Source organism: Heptranchias perlo, chromosome 29, assembly GCF_035084215.1.
Source record: "Heptranchias perlo isolate sHepPer1 chromosome 29, sHepPer1.hap1, whole genome shotgun sequence".
In the NCBI taxonomy this organism is placed as follows: domain Eukaryota; kingdom Metazoa; phylum Chordata; class Chondrichthyes; order Hexanchiformes; family Hexanchidae; genus Heptranchias; species Heptranchias perlo.
Window position 1 is genome coordinate 7,494,783 of NC_090353.1, and position 16,994 is coordinate 7,511,776.

A 16,994-nucleotide genomic window follows, 5' to 3' on the forward strand; every position below is an offset into this window, starting at 1 on the left:
CAGCCTACAACCCACCAACTCCCTGGGAACCTTCTGTTCTCTCTCTGGCCTCTTTTGCATCCCTTCTTCCTTCATTCCTCTATTGGGGCCATGACTTCAGCTGCATTACTGTGAATTACTTTGAGACAATTTTTCCATGTTAAAGGGTCTATAGAAATACAAGTCGTTGATAATGTTCCAAGATGCTTTAGAGGGGCGTGGAATATAGTAGATAATGGAGTAAAAGGCCAGACACTGAGCCATGGTGAGCGTTAGGAGAGGTGACCAAAAGCTTTGGTCGAAAAGATGTCATTTGAGAAGATTTTTAAAGGTGGAAAGAGAAGATGCAAAGGGGTTTGGAAAGAGAGCTCCAGTTCAGGGGCTGAGGCAACTGAAGGCTCTGCCACCAATGGTGGAGCAAAGGGAAGGGGTGCAGCAGCCCAGAGTCAGGATCGAAGGGTGTTGGAGGGGATGTGAGGCTGAAGGAGATTCCTGATATAGGCTGAGGTGAGATTGTGAAGGTGAGGATAAGGATCTTAAATTCAATATATCGGGGACTGGGATCCAGCGTAAGTCAGCAAGAATGGGGGGTGGAGGGAGGGGTGAGTGACCAGGAATTTATGTGGGACAGAATATAGACACCTGAATTATAACAAATCTTCTGCAGTTTTTTGAGGAGGTAACTAGTCGAATAGATAGGGGAGAACCAGTGGATGTAGTGTACTAGGATTTTCAGAAGGCTTTTGATCAGGTCCCACACAAGAGGTTAGTGTGCAAAATTAAAGCACATGGGATTGGGAGGAATATACTGGCATGGATTGAGAATTGGTCGACAGACAGGAAACAGAGTGGGAATAAACGGGTCTTTTTCCAGGTGGCAGGCAGTGACTGTTGGGGTACCGCAGGGATCAGTGGTTGGGCCCCAGTTATTCACAATATATATCAATGATTTGGATGAGGGAACTAAATGTAACATTTCCAAGATTGCAGATGACACAAAGCTGGGGTGGAATGTGAGGAGGATGCAAAGAGGCTCCAGTGTGATTTAGACAAGTTGGGTGAGTTGGCAAGAACATGGCAGATACATGGATAAATGTGAGGTTATCCACTTTGGTTGTAAAAACAGAAAGACAAATTATTATCTGAATGGTGATAGATTGGGAAAAGGGGAGGTGCAATGAGACCTGGGTGTCCTTGTACACCAGTCGCTGAAAGCGGGCATTCAGGTGCAGCAAGCAGTTAGGAAGGCGAATGGTATGTTGGCCTTCATTGCAAGAGGATTTGAGTACAGGAACAGGGATGTCTTACTGCAGTTGTACAGGGCCTTGGTGAGATTACATCTGGAGTATTGTGTGCAGTTTTTGTCTCCTTATCTGAGGAAGGATGTCCTTGCCATGGAGGGAGTGCAACAAAGGTTTACCAGACTGATTCCAGGGATGGCAGGACTGACGTATGAGGAGAGATTGGGTCGACTAGGCCTATATTCACGAGAGTTTAGAAGAATGAGAGGTGATCTCATCGAAACATAAAATTCTAACAGGACTAGACAGACTAGATGCAGGGAGGATGTTCCTGATGGCTGGGGAGTCCAGAACCAGGGGTCACAGTCTCAGGATACGGGGTATGCCATTTAGAACCGAGATGAGGAGAAATTTCTTCACTCAGAGTGTGGTGAACCTGTGGAATTCTCTACCACAGAAGGCAGTGGAGGCCAAGTCATTAGATGTATTCAAGAAGGAGATCGATATATTTCTTAATGCTAAAGGGATCAAGGGATATGGGGAAAAAGTGGGAACAGGGTACTGAGTTAGGCGATCAACCATGATCATTTTGAATGGTGGAGCAGACCCGAAGGGCCTAATGGCCTACTCTTGCTCCTATTTTCTATGATTCTGTGATTCTCAGGCACTGACCCCTTCCGTGTAACATCTGCGCTATCAGACTGCTTGCCTGACATCCAATTTTGGAGGAGCTGTAACTTCCACCAGCCAAATATTAGGAAGACTAATGCCCTTGCCACAAACTCCAATAATGCTACCATTGGCTCCATCCCTGGGTAAAGAACCAGACGAGGAGATGAGGAGAATTGTTTTTACACAGCGAGTTGTTATGATCTGGAATGCACTGCCTGAAAGGGTGGTGGAAGCAGATTCAATAGTAACTTTCAAAAGGGAATTGGATATACACTGGAAAATTTGCAGGAGAATGGGACTAATTGGATAGCTCTTTCAACGAGCCGGCACAGGCAAGATGGGCTGAATGGCCTCCTTCTGTGCTGTATGATTCTGATTCATCCTCCTCCTCGGTCACGATCTCGGCCTGAATCAGACTGTTCACATTTTGGTGTTATGCTCAACCCCAAACTGAGCTTCTGACCCCATATCCTCTCCATCGTAAAGACTGCCGACATCCACCTCCAGAACATCACTCACCCTCCACATCTACCTCAGCCCATCTGAATCCCTGATATTCATGCCTTTATCATTTCCACATTAGATTACTCCAGTGCTCTCTCGGCTCACCTCCCACCCTCTGTAAACTTGAGCTCATCTAAAATGTTGCTGCCCGAATCCTCTCCCACACCATCACCCCCACCCTTGCTGATCTACATTGGTTTACAGTCCCTCAATGTCTGAAATTTAAAATTCTCATCCTCGTGTTTAAATCCTTTAATGGCCTCGCCCCTCCCTATCTCTGTAACCTCCTCCAACCTTACAAACCCCCCTCTCCGAACTCTCCATTCCTCTGCCTCGGGCCTCTTGTACATCCTCCCCACCCTTCACCCACCATTAACAGCCGTGCATTCAGGCACCGAGATCCCACTTTGTGAAATTCCCTCCATAGATCCCTCCACCTCCTTCTCCTCCTTTACAACCCACCTCTTTGACTAAGCTTTTGGTCGTCCTTCTTTATCTCTCCTTCTTTGGCTCACTGGGATGTTTTTCTGCGTTGAAGGTGCAGTAAAAACGCTGTTGTTGTCATCGACATCATCGCCACTGAAATTCAAATCCCGATTTGCCATGTTCTAGCAAATTCTGTCTGATATGTTATCCCTAGAATCAGTACATTAACTCAAACTCTGATTACATTGTGATTGAATACGATGCACCTTACAGTTGAATAGCTCCCCAACACTGCTTAGGCTTACACATGAAGACTGGCCATTTGAGCCTGGTTATGGAGTACCCCAGAATGTTGCGGCCTTCAGGAGAGGAAAGGAGTGGGGGGAACATCAGAACAAAAACATCGAACGCACTTTGTTCTTTAAATAGTGTGGTGTTTTACCTCACTTTAAGTTGGGTGAGGTGAGGTGGTGTGTAATTTAACATGGGCTTACAGTGAAATGATCTGCAAATTAATAACAAAAGCTAACACTTCTCTTAAGAGTCTGATAACAGAAACTAAGAGAGAAGTGAAGGAGAAGTACGATGCATTGAGGAAACATATTGAAAATGAAGAGCGAGATGTTTTTCTGTGTCTGGATAAGGAGCAGAGCCGAGTAACAGCAGCGATCGACACACACATCCGCAAGCTGGAAAAGGAAATGAAATTCTTTGAGACGTGTTTGGTCAATCTCACCGACCTTTCACAGAAGAGTGAAAAGTTTGCATTTATACAGGTAATGTGTGGTTATATAGATAATGTGTATTTATACAGGTAATGTGTGTTTATACAGATAATGTGTGGTTATATAGATAATGTGCATTTATACAGGTAATGTGTGGTTATATAGATAATGTGTGGTGATATATATAATGTGTATTTATACAGGTAATGTGTGGTTATATAGATAATGTGTATTTATACAGGTAATGTGTGGTTATATATATAATGTGTGGTTATACAGGTAATGTGTATTTATACAGGTAATGTGTGGTTATACAGATAATGTGTATTTATACAGGTAATGTGTGGTTATATATATAATGTGTGGTTATACAGGTAATGTGTATTTATACAGGTAATGTGTGGTTATATATATAATGTGCATTTATACAGATAATATGTGGTTATACAGATAATGTGCATTTATACAGATAATATGTGGTTATACAGGTAATGTGCATTTATACAGGTAATGTGTGGTTATACAGATAATGTGCATTTATACAGATAATGTGCATTTATACAGGTAATGTGTGGTTATATAGGTAATGTGTATTTATACAGGTAATGTGTGGTTATATATATAATGTGTGGTTATACAGGTAATGTGTATTTATACAGGTAATGTGTGGTTATATAGGTAATGTGTATTTATACAGGTAATGTGTGGTTATATATATAATGTGTGGTTATACAGGTAATGTGTATTTATACAGGTAATGTGTGGTTATATAGATAATGTGCATTTATACAGGTAATGTGTGGTTATATATATAATGTGCATTTATACAGATAATATGTGGTTATACAGATAATGTGCATTTATACAGATAATATGTGGTTATACAGGTAATGTGCATTTATACAGGTAATGTGTGGTTATACAGATAATGTGCATTTATACAGATAATATGTGGTTATACAGGTAATGTGCATTTATACAGGTAATGTGTGGTTATACAGGTAATGTGCATTTATACAGGTAATGTGTGGTTATACAGATAATGTGCATTTATACAGATAATATGTGGTTATACAGGTAATGTGTGGTTATACAGGTAATGTGCATTTATACAGGTAATGTGTGGTTATACAGGTAATGTGTATTTATACAGGTAATGTGTATTTATACAGGTAATGTGTATTTATACAGGTAATGTGTGGTTATACAGGTAATGTGTATTTATACAGGTAATGTGTGGTTATATAGGTAATGTGTATTTATACAGGTAATGTGTGGTTATATAGATAATGTGCATTTATACAGGTAATGTGTGGTTATATATATAATGTGCATTTATACAGATAATATGTGGTTATACAGATAATGTGCATTTATACAGATAATATGTGGTTATACAGGTAATGTGCATTTATACAGGTAATGTGTATTTATACAGGTAATGTGTGGTTATACAGGTAATGTGTATTTATACAGGTAATGTGTGGTTATATAGGTAATGTGTATTTATACAGGTAATGTGTGGTTATATAGATAATGTGCATTTATACAGGTAATGTGTGGTTATATATATAATGTGCATTTATACAGATAATATGTGGTTATACAGATAATGTGCATTTATACAGATAATATGTGGTTATACAGGTAATGTGCATTTATACAGGTAATGTGTGGTTATACAGATAATGTGCATTTATACAGATAATATGTGGTTATACAGGTAATGTGTGGTTATACAGGTAATGTGCATTTATACAGGTAATGTGTGGTTATACAGGTAATGTGTATTTATACAGGTAATGTGTGGTTATACAGGTAATGTGTATTTATACAGGTAATGTGTGGTTATACAGGTAATGTGCATTTATACAGGTAATGTGTATTTATACAGGTAATGTGTGGTTATATAGATAATGTGTATTTATACAGGTAATGTGTGGTTATATAGATAATGTGCATTTATACAGGTAATGTGTGGTTATATATATAATGTGCATTTATACAGATAATATGTGGTTATACAGATAATGTGCATTTATACAGATAATATGTGGTTATACAGGTAATGTGCATTTATACAGGTAATGTGTGGTTATACAGATAATGTGCATTTATACAGATAATATGTGGTTATACAGGTAATGTGCATTTATACAGGTAATGTGTGGTTATACAGGTAATGTGTATTTATACAGGTAATGTGTGGTTATATAGGTAATGTGTATTTATACAGGTAATGTGTGGTTATATAGATAATGTGCATTTATACAGGTAATGTGCATTTATACAGGTAATGTGTGTTTATACAGGTAATGTGCATTTATACAGATAATGTGTGGTTATATAGATAATGTGTATTTATACAGGTAATGTGTGGTTATATAGATAATGTGCATTTATACAGGTAATGTGTGGTTATATATATATATAATGTGCATTTATACAGGTAATGTGCGTTTATACAGGTAATGTGTGGTTATACAGGTAATGTGTGGTTATTTAGATAATGTGCATTTATACAGGTAATGTGTGGTTATTTAGATAATGTGCATTTATACAGGTAATGTGCATTTATATAGGTAATGTGTGGTTATTTAGATAATGTGCATTTATATAGGTAATGTGCATTTATACAGGTAATGTGTGGTTATACAGGTAATGTGCATTTATACAGGTAATGTGCATTTATATAGGTAATGTGTGGTTATACAGGTAATGTGTGGTTATTTAGATAATGTGCATTTATACAGGTAATGTGCATTTATACAGGTAATGTGTGGTTATACCAACGCAGGGCCTCGGTTTAACATCTCATTTGAAAGACAGCCAACTCCCTCAGTATTTTACTGAAGTGTTGGCCTAGATTTTGTGCTTAAGTCTGGAGTGAGGCTTGAACTCACAACCTTCTGACTCCGAGGCAAGATTGCTACCAACTGAATCACAGAAATACAGTTTACACGAGATGACGCAGATTACGTGAGATTGTACTGTGCATTTATACAGGTAATGTGTGTTTACATAGGTATCGTTTGTTTACACGTAATGCGAGATTATACATGTAATGTTTATTTATAGAGGCAGCGTGCGGTTATACAGGCAAAGTGTGATTCGTCAGGTGATGTGTGCTTATATAGATAATTTGCCCATGTTACATTACGTTCATCCATCACCCCACTGTGCTCACTGACCTACATTGACTCCCTGTCCAGGAACGCCTGGATTTTAAAATTCTCATCCTTGTTTTCAAATCCCTCCGTGGCCTCGCCCCTCCGTATCTCTGTAACCTCCTCCAGCCCTACAACCCTCAGAGTTCTCTGCGTTCTTGCGCATCCCCGATTTTAATCACTCCACCATTGGTGGCCGTGCCTTCAGCTGCCTAGGCCCTAAACTCTGGAATTCCCTCCCTAAACCTTTCCACCTCTCTTTTCCTTTAAGACACTCTCTAAAACCTATCTCTTTGACCAAGCCCTGTCCTAATATCTCCTTACGTGGCTCGGTGTCAAATTTTGTTTGATAATCGCTCCTGTGAAGCAGCTTGGGACGTTTTACTACGTTAAAGGCGCTATATAAATACAAGTTATTGTTATACAGTTAACATAAGTTTATAATTTGCGTATATAGAGCTGATGTGTCTTTATATAGCTAATTTATGTGTGTAAGAGTAATGACGGATTATACAGGTAATGTGCATTTATACAGAAAATACGAGATTATATAGATTATTTGTATTTATACAGGCAATGTGAGTTTATTCAAGTAATAAAAATTTAAAGAAGTAATGTGAGTTTATACAGGAAATGTCTGCTTATACAAGTAATGTACAGTTATACAGGCAGTTTGTATTTATACAGGTAACGTGAGTTTGACCAGGTAAGAGAAGTTTTACAGGTATCCTGTGTTTTTACAGGTAATGTGAGAATATTACAGCCAGTGTGAATTTATACATAAATTAGTTGATTCAGGTAATGTGAGTTTAAACAAGCAATGTCTGTTTAATCAGGTAATGTGACTTTATTCAGGCGATGTGTAGTTTAATCAGGTAATGCGTGTTTAATCAGGTAATTTTTACTTTATATAGGATCCACAATAACCTTTACTCCTGTTCAAGCAGTTGTTTATATTTCAGTTTGTACATTAAAAGATGTTAACATGTTCCTAGCAGAGTTGTTCACGCTGTCAGTGCCTTCGGAGACTGAGGCTAAGTAAGGAAGGTGTGTCAGAGATGGGCCAGAAAGACCTCCAGGCACAATAAAACATCCAAAGTCACTGCCACTGATGTTAAGGTGTCCACAGTCCTCAGGGTTCATGTACTGGTGATAGCCGTAGCGTCAGCCAGCTTGCTGTCCACAGATGCATTATTCATCATGGCCAACAACTTCACCATTTTCACCACTCATCAGCAACAGTAACACAGGGCAGCATAATTCCCCCGGTCTTCAGGCTTCCTAAAAGTCCATTTGGGCCCCTGTGTACAATGCAATGCTATTTATGAACCAGATAGGCCTCATTCCATCAATATGTGGCTGGTATGGAACCGCCAACCCATAATAACACAGGTGGGAGCTTGCTTCCCAAGTATCTCCCACAATGCCTTTTTATTGAGACAATCATCACTGCCACCTTTATTTGAAGGGGAGCGGAAGGAAGACTCTTGGAAGATCAAGGAGTGACCCATGGACAGAAGCAGAATGGAGGTACAACCAGAATGATGATCAATCACACCCTGAAGTAGTGTTTCAGATATCTCGAGATGTGAGTGATGCTGGCAAGACAACATTTATTCAACTCCATGGCTCAAGATTGTGTGTAACCAATCTCCAACCATCCTTAAGGTGTCAGGCCTCTATAACTGCAGTGTAAGCATTCACAAGGGGTGACGCCACTGTGCCTATGACCCGTCCCAATGAGGGGTCCGCTGCCAATGCCACAGGAGTGGACACATGCACCATGGCCAACTACGGTCTATAGGGTGGCCAACTCCAGCTGGACCATATTTCGGGAGGTTTCACCACATGACCTCCTGCCCCCTAAGGCCCCGCCCCCACGCTGCCACCATTGGTCGCCAGGCATGTCAGTCAGTCAATAATCGTGGCTACAATACCCAAAATCCTCTGGTCAGCAAACCACTCTATCGGTTGTGTTGTTTTACCGAGCGCACGTGCACCATGGCCGCATTGCATCCTGGGAGCATTGCGGCCTGACCGTTTGTCGTGAGTCCGGCCAGAGGGAAACAGGAGAGGGAAACGCCCTGATGGTTCTTCTCCCGGGTGGCTCGCAGGAGTATCCGGGAGATTAATCTTTAATTCCGGGAAACTACAGGTCAGTCCTGGAGGGTTGGGAACCCTAACGGTGTTGGTAACCGTTTATCCAATACTGCGTGAAGCCCGGTGGAAGACAGCTCTTCAGTCCTCCCAAGACCTTGAAGGGTGTTTTGTACGGACACAAGTGACGTATGAGGTTAATTCAGCTCAAACAGCAATCTCTGTCTGCGAGCAGGCCCTAGGGGATCTGAATCCCTAGATAGAGTAGCAGGACCCCCTGCCCAGTAGGTGCTGCCTCTGATCAGTGAACCCCACTCACTTCTCCTCACAAGTGCACTGTGGGTCGGCCCTGTGCTATCTCCTTAACTTCGCTATTTCCATCCTCTGTGCTGGTGCTTGGCTGATGTGGTGATTATCACACAGAAGGCTGGGAGCTGCGGACTTGCTCACTGGATGTTCTTCGCTCTAAACTGCAAAAAAAACCAGAAGAGAACAAAATTTCAAACTGCTGCCTCGGCCGCCCACATTCAGGCAGTTAGTTCCACTGCACCAGACTCTCTGTGATGTCCCTCAGCTCCAGCGTGCGTCTGTGTGACAGTCACTCAGTAGGAAGTTCATTAGAGGGGTGACTGCACAACCCCACGATCCCAGTGGGGAAACCACGCTCGGGGGGAAGCATGGGTTTGGGGGCAGAGCCACAAGGTTGGAGCCCAAATTTTCTGACGCAGGCTCCCTACAATTGCGGCTTCCAGCTGGGCACACAGGAGCGCGCGATCGCACCTTGCATTGGGTGAACATCGTGGTGTCAGCCGTGACCTCTAGGAGGCTTCCGTCCTTGCTGTCCTCAACCCCTTCCCAACGATATCAAGCGTGGCCTTCTCAAATGCATCAGGGGGCTTGTACTGTTTGGAACCTCACCCTACTACAGAACAGCATTGAAAGGAAGGATTAGCATTTGTATAGCGTCTTTCACAATGTCTCAAAGTGCTTCACGGCCAATGAAGTACTTTTGAAGTGTAGTCACTGTTTAAATGTAGGAAACGCGACAGCCAATTTGTGCACAGCAAGATCCCACAAACAACCATGAAATAATGACCAGGTAATCTGTTTTTTCTAGTAATGTTGGTCGAGGGATAAATATTGGCCAGGACACCACGACTAACTTCCCCGCTCATCTTCAAAATAGAACCATGGGATCTTTTACATCCACCTGAGGGGGCAGACAGGGCCTCGGTGTAACGTCTCATCTGAAAGACGGCACCCTCCGCTAATGCAGCACTCCCTCAGTACTGCACTGGATTGTCTGCCTGGATTTTGTGCTCAAGTCTCTCGAGTGGGACCTGAACCCATGAGCTTCTGACTCAGAGGCGAGAGTGCTGCCCACTGAGTGCTGACACCTACACTTTGCAGGAGCATTGCTGACATACCAGCTGCACTATTACGTCACGCACTATTTCAGGGGATTAAACGACTGCGTAGCACTGTAAACAAGTACTGGCCATAATTATTGATTATTGATCCTGTTGCTCCATTGCACGGCCCCTGGTCCCATGGCCATAATGCAGGTCGGGAGAATAGCAAAGTCATGGGTTAATGAGGATCCTTAACAATGGAAGAAAAGCTTAATCTATGCTCAGTTACAGCAATTCCTAGGTTAAATTTTTGAACTTCCTAATTAACTAAACATACATATTAATTAAGTCCAATTAGTATAATTCACCATCAATTGTGGTTTACAGACTTGAAGATTTGGAAAGCTGGGATTGTTAATTGAGAACTTGAATATCTCACTGATTGTACTTCCTTGGCGACACTTCCCCTGTTTACACTGGCTGACAAATAAAACCGAGCCTTCATTTTTAACTGTCAACGCAGATTGAGGTAAATCCCTGAGGTAAAATTAGTCTCCGTGATATTTGTTACGGTGGTGATACCACTAATTTAACACATTGATTAGCCCACTCAAAGCAAGCAGGAGAACGGTGTGTTAAAATAGTGCACGGAATTCCATCGGAGCCACAGCAACATTCATTATAAAGGTCACCGACAGCAACTTCACCCCCTGTGGGGATCACGCTCAGCTTCACCGCATGGGCGGTAAACTGGCAGAGCAGATCGCCCGCCCGTTATAGAAACCACCTGATTTTCATTTCTGTGAAATAAGATTCACGCCACGTAAATGCCAAGTATTGGCCTTTGCCTCTGTGACTGCTGCTTTCCTGCTCTGTGGCAGTGTAATGGCCATGGGAGTTTCCTTCCTCACTCTGCCCCTTCTGTCAGGTCAGGACAGGACATCTTGGTTCGATCATGTCTGCCACTTCTGCTTATCACACCTTGGGAGCAATTTTCATCGTCATTATGTCTAGTTTGTACCAGATCTTTTTTATTCATTCATGGGATGTGGGCAGCGCTGGCAAGGCCAGCATTTATTTCCCATCCCTAATTTCCCTTGAGAAGGTCGTGGTGAGCCGCCTTCTTGAAACGCTGCAGTCCGTGTGGTCGGTATGATTTAAAGGGCATAATGAGGTAGACAGTTTGGCAGAGATGATTCTGCCAAGTTAGCCAGCGCAAAAAAATCAGTTTGATCCCACAATAAACGGGTGCAAGCTTTGCCGTAATTAAGTTCAGGTGGTTTTGTCGCTCCAAGGTGCGCCCAATTTCCCAGTGTACCCGCACGCATTACCCACAGTGCTCTGCACACCCACGTGTAACGGTTGTAACAAGTTGCATGGCAGAATTAAGTTTAAAAGAAGATCCAGCAAACCAATAAGGGCAGATGGAGGGGAGATTCCCATTGAGAAACTCATTTATGGAACTAATGCAAACATAAAAAAACAATAAAATTGCTACAGAACTAGCTGCACACTTCACACCTTTTGGCTCGGAGTGTTTCAGATCAGCTGTGCACTGAATCAGAAGATCATGGTTTGAGCTGCAGGACTTGAACATAGGTTCCAGGATGATACTTCAGTATTAAGCACTGCATTGTTGGTCTCTGATGAGATGTTAAACCAAAGCCCTCCTTACTTTTACAAAAATATCCTCCATCCTGTTTGTGCAAATTGGCTACTGTGTTTGCCATGTGCCTATTATGGGCTGTATGCTGACCGTGCTTGGTGCATGCATGGTGTGATAATTGTTTGGTATGCCATCTTAACCAATGGCAGTAGAAGACTTTTCCGACGCGTGCCTGTCGGGGTCTGATAGGCTTTTAGTGAAACAGTGTTTCTCTTCTGCCTGGGTTGGGGATTGGCTGGCAATACCTGAGGCACAGCCTCACTGATCGCATTAAACCTAACCCCAGTGTCAGGCTGATCGCATTGAAGCAGTGCCCTGGAGTGGGGACATGGCTGGAATGAGTATAGATGTTCAAGCTGTCTCTTAATTCCCAATCCAGGCAACCTCTACCCCAGCCTACACAGATGCAGTCAATCCAACTGTAGTGGAATTGCAGCTACCATGACATTGTCACCTTAATCCCAAGAGTCTTTACCACACACCAACCAGCCACCGTAGCAATTTACTGTGTGGAGAATATACTTCACACGCTGCCATTAAGGGCAAGCACCATAGTAGAAAACAATAGACACATGGACACCGTGCAAGGTTTGGTTGTGCTTTTGTTCATAGTGTTCTTGGCATGAATGGCAGATTTGGGTTCTCTTAAAAGAAGAGACTAATGTTGAGAGCATATCTTGATGGTATTACAGTGGACACATCCAAATTAAGAGACAGGGCTGTGACAATGTCTCAGCCAGGAAATAATTACCATCTGCCTCCTCTTGCTGGGTGTTACCTGTAAAACTCCATGACGATTCTTCATATTTTGCTACATAGTTTGGCTTGCAACAGTTAACTCAACTTTCCTGTGAGCATTATGGGTTATTAAACCCATTAACTTTCTCAACGGCCTCAGTGCCTGCTTATATTTGTGTTCAGGTCTGATGAGGTACTAAGTGAATACATCAGTCTTCACTAAAGAGGATACTGCCATTCTAGTAATAGAAGAGGTAGTAGTTATATTGGATAGGATAAAGAGGAGGTACTTAAAGTAGAAAAGTCACCCGGTCCCAATAGGATGCATCATAGGTTACTGAAGGAAGTAAGGGTGGGGGCTCTGACCATAATCTTCCATTCCTCCTGGGCTATATTAGAGTACAAAGGCAAGGAAGTAATGCTAAACCTTTAAAACACTGGTTAGGCCACAGCTGGAGTATTTTGTCCAGTTCTGGGCACTATACTTAAGGATGTCAAAGTCCAAGAAAGTGTGCAAAAGAGATTTACTAGAATAGTACCAGGGATGAGGGACTTCAGTTATGTGAAGAGACTGGAGAAGCTGGGATTGTTCTCATTAGAGCAGAGAAGATTATGGGGAGATTTGATAGAGGTGTTCAAAATCATGAAGGATTTTGATAAATAAGGAGAAACTGTTTCCAGTGGTAGAAGGGTCGGTAAGATTTAAGGTTTTCGACAAAAGAGCCAGAGGTGACATGAGGAAACATTTTTTTAAAAAACGCAGCGAGTTGTAATTATCTGGAACGAACTGACTGAGGGCGGTGGAAGCAGATTCAATAATAACTGCCAAAAGGGAATTGGATAAATACTTGATAGGGCCACAGGGAAAGAGCAGGGGAGTGGGACTAAATGGATAGCTCTTTCAAAGAGCAGGCATGTTGGTCTGAATGGCTCCCTCCTGTGCTGGACCTGCAATGCTATATGCTAACAAAAAATCACAACACAATCTCAAACAGCCAAACAAAGGTCAGCACAACAATCATATCACACCCAGGAAAAAAAAAACTTCACATTCAAATTGTGGGATGGCAGTAGCACCTCCTGTATTCTATAATGTTCAAGTTCTGCATCAGTCCATTTTCATTTGAGCTGGATTAGCCAATTGGTATATAGTCATAAATCAGAAGGGTCCAAGGGGATGGATGGGAGGTATAATTGGAAGCACAAGGATCCCACCAAGGTTGCTTATCTTCTGGGTGGACTGATCTGTTGCCCACCAGTTCTGTGGCCAGTCCCCGTTAAGATGAACATCCCTCCACACTAGGGAGGGATTAATTACAGCCATAATGGGGGGGGGGTAGAGGAAAGGGATCGGCCAGAGGATGGAGGTACAGAGTCACAAATCATTACAAATAGCAATGCAGGTTAACAGGGCTGTTAAAAAAATACAAACCAAACACTTGGTTCATTTCTAGAGGTTATATTAAACCTATAGAATCTGGTTAGACCACACTGAGTACTGTGCACAGTTCTGGACTCCATGTTACAAAAAAAGGATGTTGAGGCACAGGAGAAGGTGCAAAAAGATTTAAAAGGATGATAGCAGAACTGAGAGGTTATAACCATCAGGAGAGACTGAACAGGCTGGGGCTTTTTTCTCTATTTAAAAAAGGCTGAAGGGTGACCTAAGGTCTTTATCCCATCAAACCTCTTCATAATATTAGACAGAATATGTTTCCATTTGTGGGGGAAATCCAAAACAAGGAGTCATAAATAAGATAGTCACTAACCAAGCCAGTTAAGAATTCAGGAGAAACTTTACTTAGTGGTGAGAATGTGGAACTTGCTACCATGTGGAGTAGTTGAGGTGAATAGCATAGATGCCTTTAATGGGAAGCTAGGAAAGTACATGTGGGAGAAAAGAATAGGATTAGATGAAGGAGGGAGGGAGGCGGCTTGTTTGGAGCATAAACCCGTTGAGCTGAATGGCTTGTTTGTGCTATAGATTCTATGCAATCCTAATTTCTTGCTGTTGCAGGCAGAGGCTTGGTGAGTTCTTATAGCTTCAGATAAAAGATGGCAATGTATTCAGTTAGAAACTTTACTTATGGGGGGGGGGGGAACTTTGAGTTTGTTTAGTTTAACTGTGACCTCTGCAAATAATTTGTTTAGAAAAGGCAAACATAGCATTTATGATCATAATGGGTCAAGATTATTAATGAGATCCATGGAACATTTTGGGGGATTTAAGGATAAGTTCACATTACATGTTTCATTAACCATGGTCCTATGTTTGGAATGAATCAATAACACTGATCTGATGTATCCCAGATGTCTACCACTCATTCATAAAGCTAAAAAGGCATGCTACCTATCAACTTGCATTTATTAGCACCTTTAATATAGCTAAGTATCCCAAGGTGCTCCACAGGAATATTTACAAAATGAGCCATATAAGGAGATATTAGAGCAAGTGACCAAAAGCTTGGGCAAGGAGGCAGGTTTAAGGAGTGTCTGAGAGGCAGGTTTAGAAAGTGAATTCTAGAGCTTAGGGCCTAGGCAGCTGAAGGCACAGCCACCAATGGTGATATAAATTGGGGATGTGCAAGAGACAAGAATTGGTGGAGTGCAGTGATATTGGAGGTTAGAGGTAGGAGGGATTTGAAATCAAGGATGAGAATTTCAAAGTTGAGGAGTTGCTGGACCAGGAGTGCAACAGAGCACAGAGTGACCAGCTGAGAGTTTGGTGAGTGTGGGAGTTTGGTGAAGTGGGGGAAAGGAGGTGCTGCTTTGCCTAACTTTCTACAGAGCGGTGGTGGATCTGAGCAGCAGAAGACTGAGTGGGGATAAAAGCAGCAGCAGACCTGCAACGAGAAAACTACTGTATGACATCACAGATGAGTCTGAGAGGTGAGCACAGTATAAAAGGAGAGACCAAGAGCAGGAGGAGAGTCTGAGAGGTGAATGCAGGGTAAATCTAAGGCAAGTTATGGCAGCACAGCTTGCACCTGTGATATGCTCCTCCTGTACTATGTGGGAGGTCATGGACACTACCAGTGGCCCTGGTGACCATGTGTGCAGGAAGTGTCCAGCTGCAGCTACTGGATAACTGCATTTTGGAGCTGGAGGTGGATTCACTGGAGCATCTGTGATGCTGAGACTATCGTGGCTAGCATGTTCAGTGAGGTGGTCACACCGCAGGTAAAGATTACACAGGCAGAAATGAAATGGGTGACTGCCAGACAGTAAAAGGACTAGGCAGGTAGAGCAGGAGTCCCCTGGGGCCATCTCCCTCTCAAACAGATACTGCTTTGGATACTATTGGGGGAGATGGCTTATCAGGGGAAAGCAGCAAGAGCCAAGTTTGTGACACCACGGGTGGCTCAGCTGCACAGGAGGGGGAGGAAGAAGAGTGGCAGGGCTATGGGGATTTGATTGTAAGGGGAACAGATAGGCGTTTCTGTGGCCGCAAACGTGACTCCAGGATGGTATGTTGCCTCCCTGGTGCTAGGGTCAAGGATGTTGTGGAGCGGCTGCAGGGCATTCTGGAGGGGGAGGGTGAACAGCCAGTAGTAGTGTTCTATAGCGGTACCAATGACATAGGTAAAAGAAAAGGGATGAGGTCCTGCAAGGTGAATTTAAGGAGTTAGGAGATAATTAAAAAGCAGGACTTCAAAGGTAGTGATCTCAGGATCACCCAGTGCCACATGCTAGTGAGTATAGGAACAAGAGACTAGACCAGATGAATGAGTGGCTGCAGGGATGATGTAGGAGGGAGGGATTTAGATTCCTGGGATATGGGACGGGATACACCAGAGCAGGACCGGGACCAATGTCCTCATGGGGGTGTTTGCTAGTGCTGTTGGGGAAGGTTTAAACTAGAGTGGCAGGGGGATGGGAACCTGAAAGGACAGAGTCAGAAGGGAGTAAAGTTGAGAGCAGCAAGAGAGGGCAAGGCCCAGGGGAAATTTACAATAGAAATAGTACAAACAGTTGTTCAAGAACATGTGAAAGGGAAAAGCATCGAGCAGCAGAAAGAATATACTTTAGGCACTACAGATAGTGAAAACTAGAAGGTGTAAGGTGATAACCCAGCATCAAAGCTGAAGGTCAGGCTAGGGTGTGTGGCCCAACTAAGAGTTCTATATACACAAATAGATGGAGTATAAGGAATAAATTAAATTAACTACAGGTTCAAATTCAAATTGGAGGGTATGACATGATAGCTATCAGACATGGCTGCAGGATGGTCAGGATTGGGAACTAAATATACTGGGTTATAAAGGTCTACAGGAGAGATAGGGAAAATGGAAGAGGGGGAGGAGTAGCCTTAGTGATTGGAGATGAAATCACTTCAATGATAAAGGGGGATATAACGAGAGGTAAGCAGCCAACAGAGACCTTATGGGTTGAATGAGAAATAGGAAAGGATCTAAGACTATAGTGGG